The following is a 19555-nucleotide window of genomic DNA, read 5'->3' on the forward strand; positions in this document are numbered from 1 at the left end:
GAAATCAATGTATTTTCCCAAAGGCTCCAGTATGGATCCACAGCCCGAAACTATTGGACGACCCGGAGGGTCTGTCATGGATTTATGAATCTTTGGGATGGTGTAAATTGTAGCCAGACGGGGGTGCTGTTTGTTAAGAAAGTTAAACTCCAATTCCGATAGGAAGCCTAAGTCCAGGCCGGCCTTAGTGATCTCAAGGATTTCTAGAGCAATGGCTTTGGATGGGTCTGCTCGCAGTTGTTGATAGCTTGTACCATCATTCAATTGGCGATAGATTTCGGATTCATATGAAGTGACGTCCTGCACCACGATAGCACCACCTTTGTCCGCAGGTTTGATAATTAATTGCTAATTGCTAATTGCTCAGATCTCCTGTGTAACAAACCTTACAGGTTTTCTACAACTGATACTTATGTTTTTCAATTCCCTGCTTTTTCTGTTAAATGATGTGGTCTTTTACCCTCATGGGAGAGGTACACCACTGTGGATCCAATATGTGGCCTATACCCTCATCCGAGAGGTACCCCATGTTTTGTACATACAGCATTTATTAAGTTTCCTCTCCAATGATCATTTTGACAAGATGCGATTATAAATGTCAGTATTAATATATCTGGTGCGTTCCATCTTCTGTAAACTACCGCGCAATATACGTAATGCTGACCCGTGCTGTGCTTCTAAAATATCACGTCTAGGCTTAGACGTTATATCAACCCTTTCTGACTATATGTTCCTAATGTGTGAATGATTGTGAGCAACGCGCACAGTCTGTTCACTATGCCTATAGATGACTTTTTGTAACGTAGCAATCCCAAATAGTCTGTCTACCATGTTGACACGGTCCAATGGATCACGTGATCCCGTTCCCTTGGTGATATCTCCCAAGCCGGAACCCAATTTCGCCATTGCGATTTGGAGCAGCGATCAGGACGTGATTCACTCCGTACTTGGTAAGCATCACTAATAATCCCTAAACCATCGTACTGGCTAGTCATAGTCCTTTCTCACGGGTACACTCGCCATGTCCCTAACTGAAATCCAATCCTTACTTTCAGATATCTCTTGATTGTAATTGAAAAAACCAACCCCAGTCCCGTCGGACGTGTTTCAATACGACGATAGGGTGAGTGGTTTTCTTGCCTGCGTAATGACGAGTTGCTATCTGGAATTGTTCCGGATTCCCTAAAATGGCCAACTATTATTGTATTTGACAGAATTGGCTTCATCGTGGAAATCCGAAATATGACCTACAATTGCAACAACAGAGACCTTGCACAATGGTGAGTCATCCCTATCCTGTCAGACCAACCCTGTGACGTACCCACACCCCGTTGTAGTTTATTACGATTATATCGTCCCTCTACCTATTTTAACCCACAGATCTACTAGATCGACTTTAAATCAGACGGCATCAGCTCCCAATCATACCACCTTGTGGTGAGTGCGACATCTGATTAGTGGTTGAGTATTTTTGAACCTACTCAGATGTTATATTGTCTATGATTTTACTGGCTCTAACCCCTAATTGTTTTCTTCTATAAGTGTGTTGTCCATATCCATCGATAACGATCAGCCTTTTCCCAACGGCCCTCGGCCTCAGATATTTAAATAACTGTGACGTTTTTGCGATGTTATCAGTCTTTTCCTAACTTTAGCGTTGGCAGAGTCTAGGCGAAAATATTCAAATTAGACTATTTTTATCAATTATGAGGTGTCAACCAATTGTGATTTTTCCTGGCCCTAGTAATATTCGGGCGGGATTATGCCATTCCCCATTTGCTGTTGTGCTTTTTGTTCTTATCTAACATAGGGATAATTTACCCGACTCTAAAACCATATTTTATCATTAAATAGGTTCCGTGTCCCTTACCCATGTCCTGATGAAGACCCTACAGCAAGAATATCATTGTCTGCATTTTTAAGGGTCGAAACGTCGACTACGACCAGTCTGTCTATATCAACTCCACTCCAAACTGTTTTCATTTATGAACCTTGTGGAGTATGATTTTTGCTTAAATTAGCTTCATGAACCTTACGGTCCTATTTCTATGTACAATTCTATGTAACATATGTAAATAATTGTCATATTTACTGATTACACCAGTATCTTAAATTTCCCCTCCTTCTTCACTACCTCCTTACACAATCACACCCTCCCCTCTTCTCTACCAATTTGGGGCACTGTACAATAACCACTGATTGTTTTGAATTATGTATATTGAATATGCCTCCACATTGTGAATAAAACATTGTGGTTCAAGTTGCATTTTTGCTTGATTTATATTGTACTGTGTAAATTGTGTTCCTATGTTACTGGGACCCCTTCTGATCTTGAGTGAGGACAGACAATGCTGTACCGTCACGTTCTGTAACAAAAAGTGTAAACGGTTTGCTGTAACATGGTGTCGCTAAAACTGGTGCTTGGCATAAAGCTTTCTTTAATTCCTCAAAGGCTTGTGTGTGTTCCTGAGTCCAAGGGAGGACAGTCGAAGTCGCTGCCTCCTGTGTCGTTAACTGGATGAGTGGTTTAGCTAGAAAGGCATATTGAGGAATCCATTGTCTGCAGTACGAGGTGAGGCCTATGAAGGCCCGCACTTCCTTTTGTGTCTGGGGTTGTGGCATGTTTACAATTAATTGAATGCGATCGGGAGTGAGCTGTCTCCCCACTTTGGACAGCAAGTGACCCAGGTACACAACTTGCTGAACACAGAATTGGAGCTTTGAAGGGGACACCTTGTGTCCCTTGTCGGCCAGGAAATGCAAAACTGTTAGTGATGCTTGTTCACATTCGGGCTCACTTCGTGCGGTGATCAGTAGATCATCGACGTACTGTAGTAAGGCGGTATTAACTGGCATTTGAATACAATCTAGTTGTCTTTTCAGTGCTTGACTATAGATGCTGGGGCTTTCTGTAAATCCTTGAGGTGCGCGGGAAAATTTGAAACTTCGTCCATTTAAACTGAATCCGAAGAGATATTGGCTCTCTGGATCAATAGGTACACTGAAGAAGGCGTTCTTGAGATCGATTACAGTAAAGAACGTTGCTTCTGAGTCAATAGCAGTTAATAGGGAGGAGATATCAGGGACCACAGGGTACTGTGGTACAATGCATTTGTTCAGTTCTCGAAGGTCAATCACCAGCCGATATACTGGCGGTGCATTGCGGTCTGTACGTTTAAGAATTGGAATGATGGGTGAATTACAGATATTGGAGTCGGTCTCTACGACCACTCCTTGGGCAATAAGCTCTTCAATGATTTTCAGTAAAGCCACTACAGCATCGGGTGGTAACTTGTATTGTCTGATTCTGGGTAGAACAACTCCTGTCTTGAGTGTAACACGATATGGAGTGATATGCATGCAACCTACATCAGCTGGGCCCTTTGCCCATAAGTGATCTGGTACATCTTTCAATCTGACATCAAAGTCACGTAGAACATAATGACCCTTGAAATCCCGTAGAAAGAGTCTGACTCCCTCCGGGGAACAGCATATGATAGCTCCTAGAGCTTTCAGTGTTTTAATACCTAACAGATTTTCTGGACATGACTTCGTAAGTAACAAATCTGTAACTCGAGATAATGGACCCACAGCTAGTGGTACTGGTTCTGACACTTCATTTACAATAGGCTGTCCTGAAAAACCAAGGGAAACATTCTGTGAGCCTGAGAGGGGTGCCCCTGGAACTTCATTATGACTTATAGTAGTGCGACTTGCCCCTGTGTCAATTAAAAACTTTCTGTCTTTTCCTAATACGTGGCTATGTACATAAGGACCTTCTTGATCTACAGGAATTTCAATAAGAGGCAAATCACTTTCCCTCTCTAGGCTGTTTCATGTATATCGCTGATAATCTGGATATGCCGACTGGGCATACTGGTACATCTGTTGTGAGACTTGCCGGGTTGCGGCAGCGGGCTGTGTCTGAGCATGCTGTGGCTGTGGTACCGCTACTGTCTGTACTGTATGGGACTGATCATGCATAGGCTGTGTATTCTGCATTGGCTGTTCGTTCTGTGAGGTCAGTTGATGACCCTGTTCGTGTCTAGGCGGATGCGGTCTTTCTTTAGTTTTACCTGTCGCGATGTTATGTTTCAGGACTGGACATTCATGTACGTAATGACCTGGCTGCTTGCAGTAATTACATGTCCCTTTAACGGGAGCTGTAGAGTGATTTGTCTGAGCCCCACCTTTCCTCTGGCCCTCGGCTGGGACCGTCTGTGCTACTAACATTTTCATCTTTGTCTCTTTCATACGTTTCTGTTCCTGATCTTGTTCTTCCCTTATTCTGTTCTGGTGATATTGTAACATTTGTAACATCTGTGATGGTGTATTTGCCTGCCAAGTACTTTCAACCTTGTATACTCTATTTTTGACTAATGGTAGGGCATTCTCGACTAATTTTGTTACGAAAAGGTGTGGATATGACTCGCTACTTGTTTTGAGACCACTATTTATGATGAAACATTTCTCGAATCGTGAATAAAAGTCGCTAGTATCTTCATCTTGTTTCTGTTTACAGGACGAGATTGCGTCCCAATCTTCTTTTCTTGTGGTCAATAATCTTGGCAAAACCTGTACTATTAAACCTGGTAATGCTTTAGTCAGATCCCCAAGGCCTACCCCTGGGACTCGTTTGCTTTCTTCGTCTTCTATTTCCGCCCATGCTATCTTTGACTCTCCCACCTCCCAATCCTTCTCCTTTAATTTTTCGTAAATGCCCGTGGGCAACAGTACTTTCAACATTTTCGTAATATCATCATACGTGTAATCTCCCATCAGTAACATATCTTTGAGCTCTCTGTGAAAACCTGCAGGGTCTTTATCATGGCACGGAACTAATTTCTTCATTTCTAACAGTTCTAACTTAGTCAGTGGTGTGTGAACATACACACGCTTCAAGTGTTGATCCGTACCCATAACTGGGTGTACTTCTCGTAAGGGGTTCTGACTTTCAATGCCACCACCGCATTGCATGTGGTACGTTTTTCTTTCTAGAGGCGGGGCGGGAACATGTTCAGAGCTCAGGAAGGTGTAATACTTACGTCGTTGTTCTAGAATTATTTGTATTAGTTTGGTACTGAAACCTCTCCATCTATCCATGAGTAGTGCTTCTAATGTTTCGTGTAAGGGACCTGGATCAGAATGATGGTTTCTGAACTTGATGAGGAGGTGCTGAATCATATATACACCTGCTATTTTCTGCTCTTCCGGGGAAAGGTTCAAGAATGTCTGCACTAACGTGTCATCATTATACATGTCTGGGTTTTCGGCCCATAATACAGCTGACCGAGCTAATTCCTGTTCGTCCATAGAGTTCAGTACATGGTACCCCATTCGGTCTCGAAGCCTTTTATCAGTTTCCTGGAGCTGATGTTCAGAAGAATTCGGATTTGTTAACTCAGAGAGAAAGACTCTCTTGCTTTCTGGACGGACACCCTTCCTAAGGTAGGCTCCCCTACCTACATATGCTATAGTATCTGTAGATTTTCCTGATGCTTTTCCTGACGTTTCTTGTTCCTCTTCCTCCTCCGAGGAAGTTTTATCATTCTCTTCCTGGTGTGCTGTCAATACTGCCCTTCTTATTTTCTGGGACATACTGGCTATGCAAGTCCCTTTATCATGCTTTGCGTCTGCTATATTTTGACCCCACTTGTTTAATGCGTCTAATTCGCTTTGATCTGTCTCAGGCCTGTCTCGTTCTCTTATCACACAATTTATGAAAAATCGTAATATCTGTGCTTGAATGTCAACTTTCTGTTTATACAGGGCAGCTTTGACACTTTCGGGGTCTTTCCCTGTCTGTATGAACTTATATAGTCTGTCGAGGATCTCCTGCATTCCTACATAGCATAGCAAATTATCGGTAGCAGATCTTAATCGGAGTGATGCTAATATCATTAAATCGTCTTTTCCGGGTACTGGATCATATCTACAAACTGACATCCTGTCTTTGAATGCGTCTAGGCGAGATGATGAGCGGGGAGACTGGAAAGGATTCTGCGTGTCCCTTAAATGCAATCTGTGTGTCGGTGGCGGGGTCTGTAGACCCGCTGTCGCACCTCCTGAGGCGGATGCTTGGGCATTATCTCTTCGCGGAGTCTGGATCTGAACTTGAATTTGTCGTTTAGTAAGATCAGGTAGGACTGGTTTCGGTAGGTCCGTTTTGAGTGCGGGAAGTGGCGGAGCTGGCGGAACAGGGGAGGTCTGTCGCGGTACCGGCGGAACCGGATCTGGGGGCGTAGTGCCACCCCCATCCCTGTCAGTAGGCAGGGCACGAACAGGCAGATTGGTATAAGCTGGTACTACATCCTCTAGATATGAATTTAGGAATATGTCTTTAGTAGTTTTATGCATTACTTTAGTTGGGACTAATGGTGTCGGTAAATTTTTCGGTATTTCTGATTCAGTTTCAGATGTGCCATCTGCTGCAAGATACATACCGTTTACAAGATTATTTCGGGCACGGTCTATTTGTTCTGTTTTTACTCGGATCCCTTCAGTAACTAATTCGTTTTCTCGTTCTTTATCTGATTCTTTAAGTCTGTCTTCTCTACGGAGTGCTTTGTCAGCACGCTTACGTGATTCCTTACGCCAAAACTCTATGGCGTCCTTCTGAGATTGTCTAGCTTTCTTTTTCCATAATGCTTCTTCTACCCTCATAATGCACTCGGCATCCCACGTTCCGGTAACAGGCCATCTGTGTCTTTCGTCTAGGTGCTTGGTGTAATCGGCCCATAAATCTAGATATAATATGGCATCTATGCCGTGTTTTTGATACATAAAATTGCCTGGAGTGTCCCTAGGGGGGATAGGAATTTCTTCCTCTAGTAACCCTTTCCTAGTTCCGATCTGTTTTAACTTGCTGAGGAACGGCATCCTGCTTACTTATTACTGAACGCTAGATCTTTATTCCTTGATACTCTTTGACAGCTATATTATATGAAAAACACAATAATACACGTTTAAACAGTCCCATTCATACCACGACATTAATCACATGAAAACATTGAAGACATAGCTAACTACCCCCTATACTGAATGTACCGCTCAACAGTACAGATACACTGCCTAAAAACAGTGCAGAAATTCGGAATACTTGATATACTGCTAAACAGTACAGATACACTGCCTAAAAACAGTGCAGACCGGACTTGCGTACCCAAACCCGTCTAGATACGACCCAGCAATGGTACTCACCGGGAAGCACGGAAACAGAAGGCCTCGGAAAACTCGACTGGACTCGACTCGGAACTTCGGAAAACTTCGGAAAACTTCGGAAAACTTCGGAAAACTTCGGAAAACTGGTGGGCCTCTTCACACCTCGGACCTTGCTTCTTTCGGCTGGGCTCTGGTCGGGATCCTCCGCACTCCTCACCGCCTCGTCTGGGCACTGATCGCAGTCTTCGTCACCTCCGTGGGTCAGAGGGGGATGCAGGAAATCCTGCCAGTACACGTGTGGTCCGTCTAACTGATGGCAGGGGACACGGATTGCAACGCACCTACCGGCGCGTGAGGTGGGGGAGGGGTCCCTATTCGGGCGCCAAAATGACGTAAATAATTAATTTACTCTCTTAATTTCTATGCAGGTAAGTACTTAATCAATAATAACTCAATCAGAAGGAAAGAAAACAGAGTCCGTGGTGTTAGAGTTTCTAAGGGTTTTATTCCTCATAAAGGAATCAGGATATCATGTTCTGACCACCACAGGGGTGTCAGAAGGGATAGATGAGCGCGCTGAAGTTTATTATCAATACATAGCTTATATACTTGATTTATACATAGGAATCAATGTAAGAGGCGTAACAGCTGAGAGAAGACAAGATAACAGTATACACGTGGTACCAATACATCATCAAGAGGCGTAAACTAGGCGTGAACTAGAGGTGTGTGCTAGAAACGTCACTGATAGGTGACGCAAGTGGGTGGCACCAAGGGGTGGTGCTAACAGAATGTTGCAATGTCAGCAGAAATCGGAAGCTTGGATGCGCGCGCAGCTGCATGACGTGTGATTGACGGGGTGCAGGGGTCTTGACATTTACACTGACGGAAAGAGACAGAAGTCTGGCATGTCAGATCAACTTGTACTTCTATCATATCTGATATCTGATGTTTAGGAACTTATACTATCTGGGCGGAAAGGCCTCTAAGGCAGAAGCTATTCTATGCTAACTGTGGATGCGTGTATGAGCGCCTGAGTGTCTACATGTGAAGCGTGGGGGCACGGGGCCTTCCATGGAAGCATGGCAACGGAGGCTATGAATTACTTGCATTGAGACATGTCGGCCCTTTTGGCTCTGCAGCTGGAGAGGATGTTTACAGGATCTAGTAGGCAGGAATGTATTCTCGGGGAGCGGAACAGATAACTCGAAGGTTATAGTCAGTCTTGGCAGAAAGCAGGCTTGAGCTGAGCGCGAGGGGCCGCGCTGAAAGTAGGACAGAGTTCACGAGTACAGAGGTAGCCTGGGCAGAGTCAGGAGCCACAAAAGAGGTTCAGATGGCAGGAATTCAGGGCCTACTCTGGCTAGAGCAGGAATACATGAAAAGTGTACTACAAAAAGACGGTGGCATAGCATACTTAGGAACGGACTACATAATCCATTCATGGTGCATCTGAAAGAGGACAAGTTGACGGTGGACGCAAATATATTTGCGTCTTCATAGCTGGCACAGGAGGGAAGTTACATGCACTTTAAGCTGGTACATGGAGTCGGTGGGGTACGCGCTAGGGAACACAACATGGCCAAAATTTAATTTTCCTCACGCTGACAGAACAGCCATTCAAAGAAGCAACTACATCTACAAGGAGAACAGCGCAGTATGGCCCGCTGACAGAACAGCCATTCAAAGCAGCAACTACATCTGCAAGGAGAACAGCGCAGTATGGCCCGCTGACAGAACAGCCATTCAAAGAAGCAACTACATCTGCAAGGAGAACAGCGCAGTATGGCCCGCTGACAGAACAGCCATGCAAAGCAGCAACTACATCTACAAGGAGAACAGCGCAGTATGGCCCGCTGACAGAACAAACATTCAAAGCAGCAACTACATCTGCAAGGAGAAGCAGCACAGTATGGCCCGCTGACAGAACAGCCATTCAAAGCAGCAACTACATCTGCAAGGAGAAGAGCGCAGTATGGCCCGCTGACAGAACAGCCATTCAAAACAGCAACTACATCTGCAAGGGGAACAGCGCAGTATGGCCCGCTGACAGAACAGCCATTCAAAGCAGCAACTACATCTGCAAGGAAAACAGCGCAGTATGGTCCGCTGACAGAACAGCCATTCAAAGCAGCAAATACATCAGCAAGGAGAAGCAGCACAGTATGGCCCGCTGACAGAACAGCCATTCAAAGCAGCATCTACATCAGCAAGGAGAAGCAGCACAGTATGGCCCGCTGACAGAACAGACATTCAAAGCAGCAACTACATCAGCAAGGAGAAGCAGCACAGTATGGCCCGCTGACAGAACAGCCATTCAAAGCAGCTACTACATCAGCAAGGAGAAGCAGCACAGTATGGCCCGCTGACAGAACAGCCATTCAAAACAGCAACTACATCAGCAAGGAGAAGCAGCACAGTATGGCCCGCTGACAGAACAGCCATTCAAAGCAGCAACTACATCTGCAAGGAGAACAGCGCAGTATGGCCCGCTGACAGAACAGCCATTCAAAGAAGCAACTACATCTGCAAGGAGAACAGCGCAGTATGGCCCGCTGACAGAACAGCCATTCAAAGCAGCAACTACATCTGCAAGGAGAACAGCTCAGTATGGCCCGCTGACAGAACAGCCATTCAAAGAAGCAACTACATCTGCAAGGAGAACAGCGCAGTATGGCCCGCTGACAGAACAGCCATTCAAAGCAGCAACTACATCTACAAGGAGAACAGCGCAGTATGGCCCGCTGACAGAACAAACATTCAAAGCAGCAACTACATCTGCAAGGAGAAGCAGCACAGTATGGCCCGCTGACAGAACAGCCATTCAAAGCAGCAACTACATCTGCAAGGAGACGAGCGCAGTATGGCCCGCTGACAGAACAGCCATTCAAAGCAGCAACTACATCTGCAAGGGGAACAGCGCAGTATGGCCCGCTGACAGAACAGCCATTCAAAGCAGCAACTACATCTGCAAGGAAAACAGCGCAGTATGGTCCGCTGACAGAACAGCCATTCAAAGCAGCAAATACATCAGCAAGGAGAAGCAGCACAGTATGGCCCGCTGATAGAACAGCCATTCAAAGCAGCATCTACATCAGCAAGGAGAAGCAGCACAGTATGGCCCGCTGACAGAACAGACATTCAAAGCAGCAACTACATCAGCAAGGAGAAGCAGCACAGTATGGCCCGCTGACAGAACAGCCATTCAAAGCAGCTACTACATCAGCAAGGAGAAGCAGCACAGTATGGCCCGCTGACAGAACAGCCATTCAAAACAGCAACTACATCAGCAAGGAGAAGCAGCACAGTATGGCCCGCTGACAGAACAGCCATTCAAAGCAGCAACTACATCTGCAAGGGGAACAGCGCAGTATGGCCCGCTGACAGAACAGCCATTCAAAGCAGCAACTACATCAGCAAGGGGAACAGCGCAGTATGGCCTGCTGACAGAACAGCCATTCAAAGAAGCAACTACATCAGCAAGGAGAAGCAGCACAGTATGGCCCGCTGACAGAACAGTCATTCAAAGCAGCAACTACATCAGCAAGGAGAAGCAGCGCAGTATGGCCCGCTGACAGAACAGCCATTCAAAGAAGCAAGTACATCAGCAAGGAGAACAGCGCAGTATGGCCCGCTGACAGAACAGCCATTCAAAGCAGCAACTACATCTGCAAGGAGAACAGCGCAGTATGGCCCGCTGACAGAACAGCCATGCAAAGCAGCAACTACATCAGCAAGGAGAACAGCGCAGTATGGCCCGCTGACAGAACAGCCATTCAAAGCAGCAACTACATCTACAAGGAGAACAGCGCAGTATGGCCCGCTGACAGAACAAACATTCAAAGCAGCAACTACATCTGCAAGGAGAACAGCGCAGTATGGCCCGCTGACAGAACAGCCATTCAAAGCAGCAACTACATCAGCAAGGAGAAGCAGCACAGTATGGCCCGCTGACAGAACAGCCATTCAAAGCAGCAACTACATCTACAAGGGGAACAGCGCAGTATGGCCCGCTGACAGAACAGCCATTCAAAGCAGCAACTACATCAGCAAGGGGAACAGCGCAGTATGGCCCGCTGACAGAACAGTCATTCAAAGCAGCAACTACATCAGCAAGGAAAAGCAGCGCAGTATGGCCCGCTGACAGAACAGCCATTCAAAGAAGCAAGTACATCAGCAAGGAGAAGCAGCGCAGTATGGCCCGCTGACAGAACAGCCATGCAAAGCAGCAACTACATCAGCAAGGAGAAGCAGCGCAGTATGGCCCGCTGACAGAACAGCCATGCAAAGCAGCAACTACATCAGCAAGGAGAACAGCGCAGTATGGCCCGCTGACAGAACAGCCATTCAAAGAAGCAAGTACATCAGCAAGGAGAAGCAGCGCAGTATGGCCCGCTGACAGAACAGCCATTCAAAGCAGCAACTACATCTACAAGGGGAACAGCACAGTATGGCCCGCTGACAGAACAGCCATTCAAAACAGCAACTACATCAGCAAGGAGAAGCAGCACAGTATGGCCCGCTGACAGAACAGCCATTCAAAGCAGCAACTACATCTGCAAGGAGAACAGCGCAGTATGGCCCGCTGACAGAACAGCCATTCAAAGAAGCAACTACATCTGCAAGGAGAACAGCGCAGTATGGTCCGCTGACAGAACAGCCATTCAAAGCAGCAAATACATCAGCAAGGAGAAGCAGCACAGTATGGCCCGCTGACAGAACAGCCATTCAAAGCAGCATCTACATCAGCAAGGAGAAGCAGCACAGTATGGCCCGCTGACAGAACAGACATTCAAAACAGCAACTACATCAGCAAGGAGAAGCAGCACAGTATGGCCCGCTGACAGAACAGCCATTCAAAGCAGCAACTACATCTGCAAGGGGAACAGCGCAGTATGGCCCGCTGACAGAACAGCCATTCAAAGCAGCAACTACATCTGCAAGGAAAACAGCGCAGTATGGTCCGCTGACAGAACAGCCATTCAAAGCAGCAAATACATCAGCAAGGAGAAGCAGCACAGTATGGCCCGCTGACAGAACAGCCATTCAAAGCAGCATCTACATCAGCAAGGAGAAGCAGCACAGTATGGCCCGCTGACAGAACAGACATTCAAAGCAGCAACTACATCAGCAAGGAGAAGCAGCACAGTATGGCCCGCTGACAGAACAGCCATTCAAAGCAGCTACTACATCAGCAAGGAGAAGCAGCACAGTATGGCCCGCTGACAGAACAGCCATTCAAAATAGCAACTACATCAGCAAGGAGAAGCAGCACAGTATGGCCCGCTGACAGAACAGCCATTCAAAGCAGCAACTACATCTGCAAGGAGAACAGCGCAGTATGGCCCGCTGACAGAACAGCCATTCAAAGAAGCAACTACATCTGCAAGGAGAACAGCGCAGTATGGCCCGCTGACAGAACAGCCATTCAAAGCAGCAACTACATCTGCAAGGAGAACAGCTCAGTATGGCCCGCTGACAGAACAGCCATTCAAAGAAGCAACTACATCTGCAAGGAGAACAGCGCAGTATGGCCCGCTGACAGAACAGCCATTCAAAGCAGCAACTACATCTACAAGGAGAACAGCGCAGTATGGCCCGCTGACAGAACAAACATTCAAAGCAGCAACTACATCTGCAAGGAGAAGCAGCACAGTATGGCCCGCTGACAGAACAGCCATTCAAAGCAGCAACTACATCTGCAAGGAGACGAGCGCAGTATGGCCCGCTGACAGAACAGCCATTCAAAGCAGCAACTACATCTGCAAGGGGAACAGCGCAGTATGGCCCGCTGACAGAACAGCCATTCAAAGCAGCAACTACATCTGCAAGGAAAACAGCGCAGTATGGTCCGCTGACAGAACAGCCATTCAAAGCAGCAAATACATCAGCAAGGAGAAGCAGCACAGTATGGCCCGCTGACAGAACAGCCATTCAAAGCAGCATCTACATCAGCAAGGAGAAGCAGCACAGTATGGCCCGCTGACAGAACAGACATTCAAAGCAGCAACTACATCAGCAAGGAGAAGCAGCACAGTATGGCCCGCTGACAGAACAGCCATTCAAAGCAGCTACTACATCAGCAAGGAGAAGCAGCACAGTATGGCCCGCTGACAGAACAGCCATTCAAAACAGCAACTACATCAGCAAGGAGAAGCAGCACAGTATGGCCCGCTGACAGAACAGCCATTCAAAGCAGCAACTACATCTGCAAGGGGAACAGCGCAGTATGGCCCGCTGACAGAACAGCCATTCAAAGCAGCAACTACATCAGCAAGGGGAACAGCGCAGTATGGCCTGCTGACAGAACAGCCATTCAAAGAAGCAACTACATCAGCAAGGAGAAGCAGCACAGTATGGCCCGCTGACAGAACAGTCATTCAAAGCAGCAACTACATCAGCAAGGAGAAGCAGCGCAGTATGGCCCGCTGACAGAACAGCCATTCAAAGAAGCAAGGAGAACAGCGCAGTATGGCCCGCTGACAGAACAGCCATTCAAAGCAGCAACTACATCTGCAAGGAGAACAGCGCAGTATGGCCCGCTGACAGAACAGCCATGCAAAGCAGCAACTACATCAGCAAGGAGAACAGCGCAGTATGGCCCGCTGACAGAACAGCCATTCAAAGCAGCAACTACATCTACAAGGAGAACAGCGCAGTATGGCCCGCTGACAGAACAAACATTCAAAGCAGCAACTACATCTGCAAGGAGAACAGCGCAGTATGGCCCGCTGACAGAACAGCCATTCAAAGCAGCAACTACATCAGCAAGGAGAAGCAGCACAGTATGGCCCGCTGACAGAACAGCCATTCAAAGCAGCAACTACATCTACAAGGGGAACAGCGCAGTATGGCCCGCTGACAGAACAGCCATTCAAAGCAGCAACTACATCAGCAAGGGGAACAGCGCAGTATGGCCCGCTGACAGAACAGTCATTCAAAGCAGCAACTACATCAGCAAGGAGAAGCAGCGCAGTATGGCCCGCTGACAGAACAGCCATTCAAAGAAGCAAGTACATCAGCAAGGAGAAGCAGCGCAGTATGGCCCGCTGACAGAACAGCCATGCAAAGCAGCAACTACATCAGCAAGGAGAAGCAGCGCAGTATGGCCCGCTGACAGAACAGCCATGCAAAGCAGCAACTACATCAGCAAGGAGAACAGCGCAGTATGGCCCGCTGACAGAACAGCCATTCAAAGAAGCAAGTACATCAGCAAGGAGAAGCAGCTCAGTATGGCCCGCTGACAGAACAGCCATTCAAAGCAGCAACTACATCTACAAGGGGAACAGCACAGTATGGCCCGCTGACAGAACAGCCATTCAAAACAGCAACTACATCAGCAAGGAGAAGCAGCACAGTATGGCCCGCTGACAGAACAGCCATTCAAAGCAGCAACTACATCTGCAAGGAGAACAGCGCAGTATGGCCCGCTGACAGAACAGCCATTCAAAGAAGCAACTACATCTGCAAGGAGAACAGCGCAGTATGGCCCGCTGACAGAACAGCCATTCAAAGCAGCAACTACATCTGCAAGGAGAACAGCTCAGTATGGCCCGCTGACAGAACAGCCATTCAAAGAAGCAACTACATCTGCAAGGAGAACAGCGCAGTATGGCCCGCTGACAGAACAGCCATTCAAAGCAGCAACTACATCTACAAGGAGAACAGCGCAGTATGGCCCGCTGACAGAACAAACATTCAAAGCAGCAACTACATCTGCAAGGAGAAGCAGCACAGTATGGCCCGCTGACAGAACAGCCATTCAAAGCAGCAACTACATCTGCAAGGAGACGAGCGCAGTATGGCCCGCTGACAGAACAGCCATTCAAAGCAGCAACTACATCTGCAAGGGGAACAGCGCAGTATGGCCCGCTGACAGAACAGCCATTCAAAGCAGCAACTACATCTGCAAGGAAAACAGCGCAGTATGGTCCGCTGACAGAACAGCCATTCAAAGCAGCAAATACATCAGCAAGGAGAAGCAGCACAGTATGGCCCGCTGACAGAACAGCCATTCAAAGCAGCATCTACATCAGCAAGGAGAAGCAGCACAGTATGGCCCGCTGACAGAACAGACATTCAAAGCAGCAACTACATCAGCAAGGAGAAGCAGCACAGTATGGCCCGCTGACAGAACAGCCATTCAAAGCAGCTACTACATCAGCAAGGAGAAGCAGCACAGTATGGCCCGCTGACAGAACAGCCATTCAAAACAGCAACTACATCAGCAAGGAGAAGCAGCACAGTATGGCCCGCTGACAGAACAGCCATTCAAAGCAGCAACTACATCTGCAAGGGGAACAGCGCAGTATGGCCCGCTGACAGAACAGCCATTCAAAGCAGCAACTACATCAGCAAGGGGAACAGCGCAGTATGGCCTGCTGACAGAACAGCCATTCAAAGAAGCAACTACATCAGCAAGGAGAAGCAGCACAGTATGGCCCGCTGACAGAACAGTCATTCAAAGCAGCAACTACATCAGCAAGGAGAAGCAGCGCAGTATGGCCCGCTGACAGAACAGCCATTCAAAGAAGCAAGTACATCAGCAAGGAGAACAGCGCAGTATGGCCCGCTGACAGAACAGCCATTCAAAGCAGCAACTACATCTGCAAGGAGAACAGCGCAGTATGGCCCGCTGACAGAACAGCCATGCAAAGCAGCAACTACATCAGCAAGGAGAACAGCGCAGTATGGCCCGCTGACAGAACAGCCATTCAAAGCAGCAACTACATCTACAAGGAGAACAGCGCAGTATGGCCCGCTGACAGAACAAACATTCAAAGCAGCAACTACATCTGCAAGGAGAACAGCGCAGTATGGCCCGCTGACAGAACAGCCATTCAAAGCAGCAACTACATCAGCAAGGAGAAGCAGCACAGTATGGCCCGCTGACAGAACAGCCATTCAAAGCAGCAACTACATCTACAAGGGGAACAGCGCAGTATGGCCCGCTGACAGAACAGCCATTCAAAGCAGCAACTACATCAGCAAGGGGAACAGCGCAGTATGGCCCGCTGACAGAACAGTCATTCAAAGCAGCAACTACATCAGCAAGGAGAAGCAGCGCAGTATGGCCCGCTGACAGAACAGCCATTCAAAGAAGCAAGTACATCAGCAAGGAGAAGCAGCGCAGTATGGCCCGCTGACAGAACAGCCATGCAAAGCAGCAACTACATCAGCAAGGAGAAGCAGCGCAGTATGGCCCGCTGACAGAACAGCCATGCAAAGCAGCAACTACATCAGCAAGGAGAACAGCGCAGTATGGCCCGCTGACAGAACAGCCATTCAAAGAAGCAAGTACATCAGCAAGGAGAAGCAGCGCAGTATGGCCCGCTGACAGAACAGCCATTCAAAGCAGCAACTACATCAGCAAGGAGAACAGCGCAGTATGGCCCGCTGACAGAACAGCCATTCAAAGAAGCAAGTACATCAGCAAGGAGAAGCAGCACAGTATGGCCCGCTGACAGAACAGCCATTCAAAGCAGCAACTACATCTACAAGGAGAAGCAGCACAGTATGGCCCGCTGACAGAACAGCCATTCAAAGCAGCAACTACATCTGCAAGGAGAAGCAGCACAGTATGGCCCGCTGACAGAACAGCCATTCAAAGAAGCAACTACATCAGCAAGGAGAACAGCACAGTATGGTCCGCTGACAGAACAGCCATTCAAAGCAGCAACTACATCTGCAATGAGAAGCAGCACAGTATGGCCCGCTGACAGAACAGCCATTCAAAGCAGCAACTACATCTGCAAGGAGAAGCAGCACAGTATGGCCCGCTGACAGAACAGCCATTCAAAGAAGCAACTACATCAGCAAGGAGAAGCAGCACAGTATGGCCCACTGACAGAACAGCCATTCAAAGCAGCAACTACATCTGCAAGGAGAAGCAGCGCAGTATGGCCCGCTGACAGAACAGCCATGCAAAGCAGCAACTACATCAGCAAGGAGAACAGCGCAGTATGGCCTGCTGACAGAACAGCCATTCAAAGCAGCAACTACATCTGCAAGGAGAAACAGCACAGTATGGCCCGCTGACAGAACAGCCATTCAAAGCAGCAACTACATCAGCAAGGAGAAGCAGCACAGTATGGCCCACTGACAGAACAGCCATTCAAAGCAGCAACTACATCTGCAAGGAGAAGCAGCGCAGTATGGCCCGCTGACAGAACAGCCATGCAAAGCAGCAACTACATCAGCAAGGAGAACAGCGCAGTATGGCCCGCTGACAGAACAGCCATTCAAAGCAGCAACTACATCTGCAAGGAGAAACAGCACAGTATGGCCCGCTGACAGAACAGCCATTCAAAGCAGCAACTACATCAGCAAGGAGAAGCAGCACAGTATGGCCCGCTGACAGAACAGCCATTCAAAACAGCAACTACATCAGCAAGGAGAAGCAGCACAGTATGGCCCGCTGACAGAACAGCCATTCAAAGCAGCAACTACATCTGCAAGGAGAACAGCTCAGTATGGCCCGCTGACAGAACAGCCATTCAAAGAAGCAACTACATCTGCAAGGAGAACAGCGCAGTATGGCCCGCTGACAGAACAGCCATTCAAAGCAGCAACTACATCTACAAGGAGAACAGCGCAGTATGGCCCGCTGACAGAACAAACATTCAAAGCAGCAACTACATCTGCAAGGAGAAGCAGCACAGTATGGCCCGCTGACAGAACAGCCATTCAAAGCAGCAACTACATCTGCAAGGAGACGAGCGCAGTATGGCCCGCTGACAGAACAGCCATTCAAAGCAGCAACTACATCTGCAAGGGGAACAGCGCAGTATGGCCCGCTGACAGAACAGCCATTCAAAGCAGCAACTACATCTGCAAGGAAAACAGCGCAGTATGGTCCGCTGACAGAACAGCCATTCAAAGCAGCAAATACATCAGCAAGGAGAAGCAGCACAGTATGGCCCGCTGATAGAACAGCCATTCAAAGCAGCATCTACATCAGCAAGGAGAAGCAGCACAGTATGGCCCGCTGACAGAACAGACATTCAAAGCAGCAACTACATCAGCAAGGAGAAGCAGCACAGTATGGCCCGCTGACAGAACAGCCATTCAAAGCAGCTACTACATCAGCAAGGAGAAGCAGCACAGTATGGCCCGCTGACAGAACAGCCATTCAAAACAGCAACTACATCAGCAAGGAGAAGCAGCACAGTATGGCCCGCTGACAGAACAGCCATTCAAAGCAGCAACTACATCTGCAAGGGGAACAGCGCAGTATGGCCCGCTGACAGAACAGCCATTCAAAGCAGCAACTACATCAGCAAGGGGAACAGCGCAGTATGGCCTGCTGACAGAACAGCCATTCAAAGAAGCAACTACATCAGCAAGGAGAAGCAGCACAGTATGGCCCGCTGACAGAACAGTCATTCAAAGCAGCAACTACATCAGCAAGGAGAAGCAGCGCAGTATGGCCCGCTGACAGAACAGCCATTCAAAGAAGCAAGTACATCAGCAAGGAGAACAGCGCAGTATGGCCCGCTGACAGAACAGCCATTCAAAGCAGCAACTACATCTGCAAGGAGAACAGCGCAGTATGGCCCGCTGACAGAACAGCCATGCAAAGCAGCAACTACATCAGCAAGGAGAACAGCGCAGTATGGCCCGCTGACAGAACAGCCATTCAAAGCAGCAACTACATCTACAAGGAGAACAGCGCAGTATGGCCCGCTGACAGAACAAACATTCAAAGCAGCAACTACATCTGCAAGGAGAACAGCGCAGTATGGCCCGCTGACAGAACAGCCATTCAAAGCAGCAACTACATCAGCAAGGAGAAGCAGCACAGTATGGCCCGCTGACAGAACAGCCATTCAAAGCAGCAACTACATCTACAAGGGGAACAGCGCAGTATGGCCCGCTGACAGAACAGCCATTCAAAGCAGCAACTACATCAGCAAGGGGAACAGCGCAGTATGGCCCGCTGACAGAACAGTCATTCAAAGCAGCAACTACATCAGCAAGGAAAAGCAGCGCAGTATGGCCCGCTGACAGAACAGCCATTCAAAGAAGCAAGTACATCAGCAAGGAGAAGCAGCGCAGTATGGCCCGCTGACAGAACAGCCATGCAAAGCAGCAACTACATCAGCAAGGAGAAGCAGCGCAGTATGGCCCGCTGACAGAACAGCCATGCAAAGCAGCAACTACATCAGCAAGGAGAACAGCGCAGTATGGCCCGCTGACAGAACAGCCATTCAAAGAAGCAAGTACATCAGCAAGGAGAAGCAGCGCAGTATGGCCCGCTGACAGAACAGCCATTCAAAGCAGCAACTACATCTACAAGGGGAACAGCACAGTATGGCCCGCTGACAGAACAGCCATTCAAAACAGCAACTACATCAGCAAGGAGAAGCAGCACAGTATGGCCCGCTGACAGAAC

This window comes from Lissotriton vulgaris, unplaced genomic scaffold (assembly GCF_964263255.1).
Source record: "Lissotriton vulgaris unplaced genomic scaffold, aLisVul1.2 SCAFFOLD_1811, whole genome shotgun sequence".
In the NCBI taxonomy this organism is placed as follows: Eukaryota; Metazoa; Chordata; class Amphibia; order Caudata; family Salamandridae; genus Lissotriton; species Lissotriton vulgaris.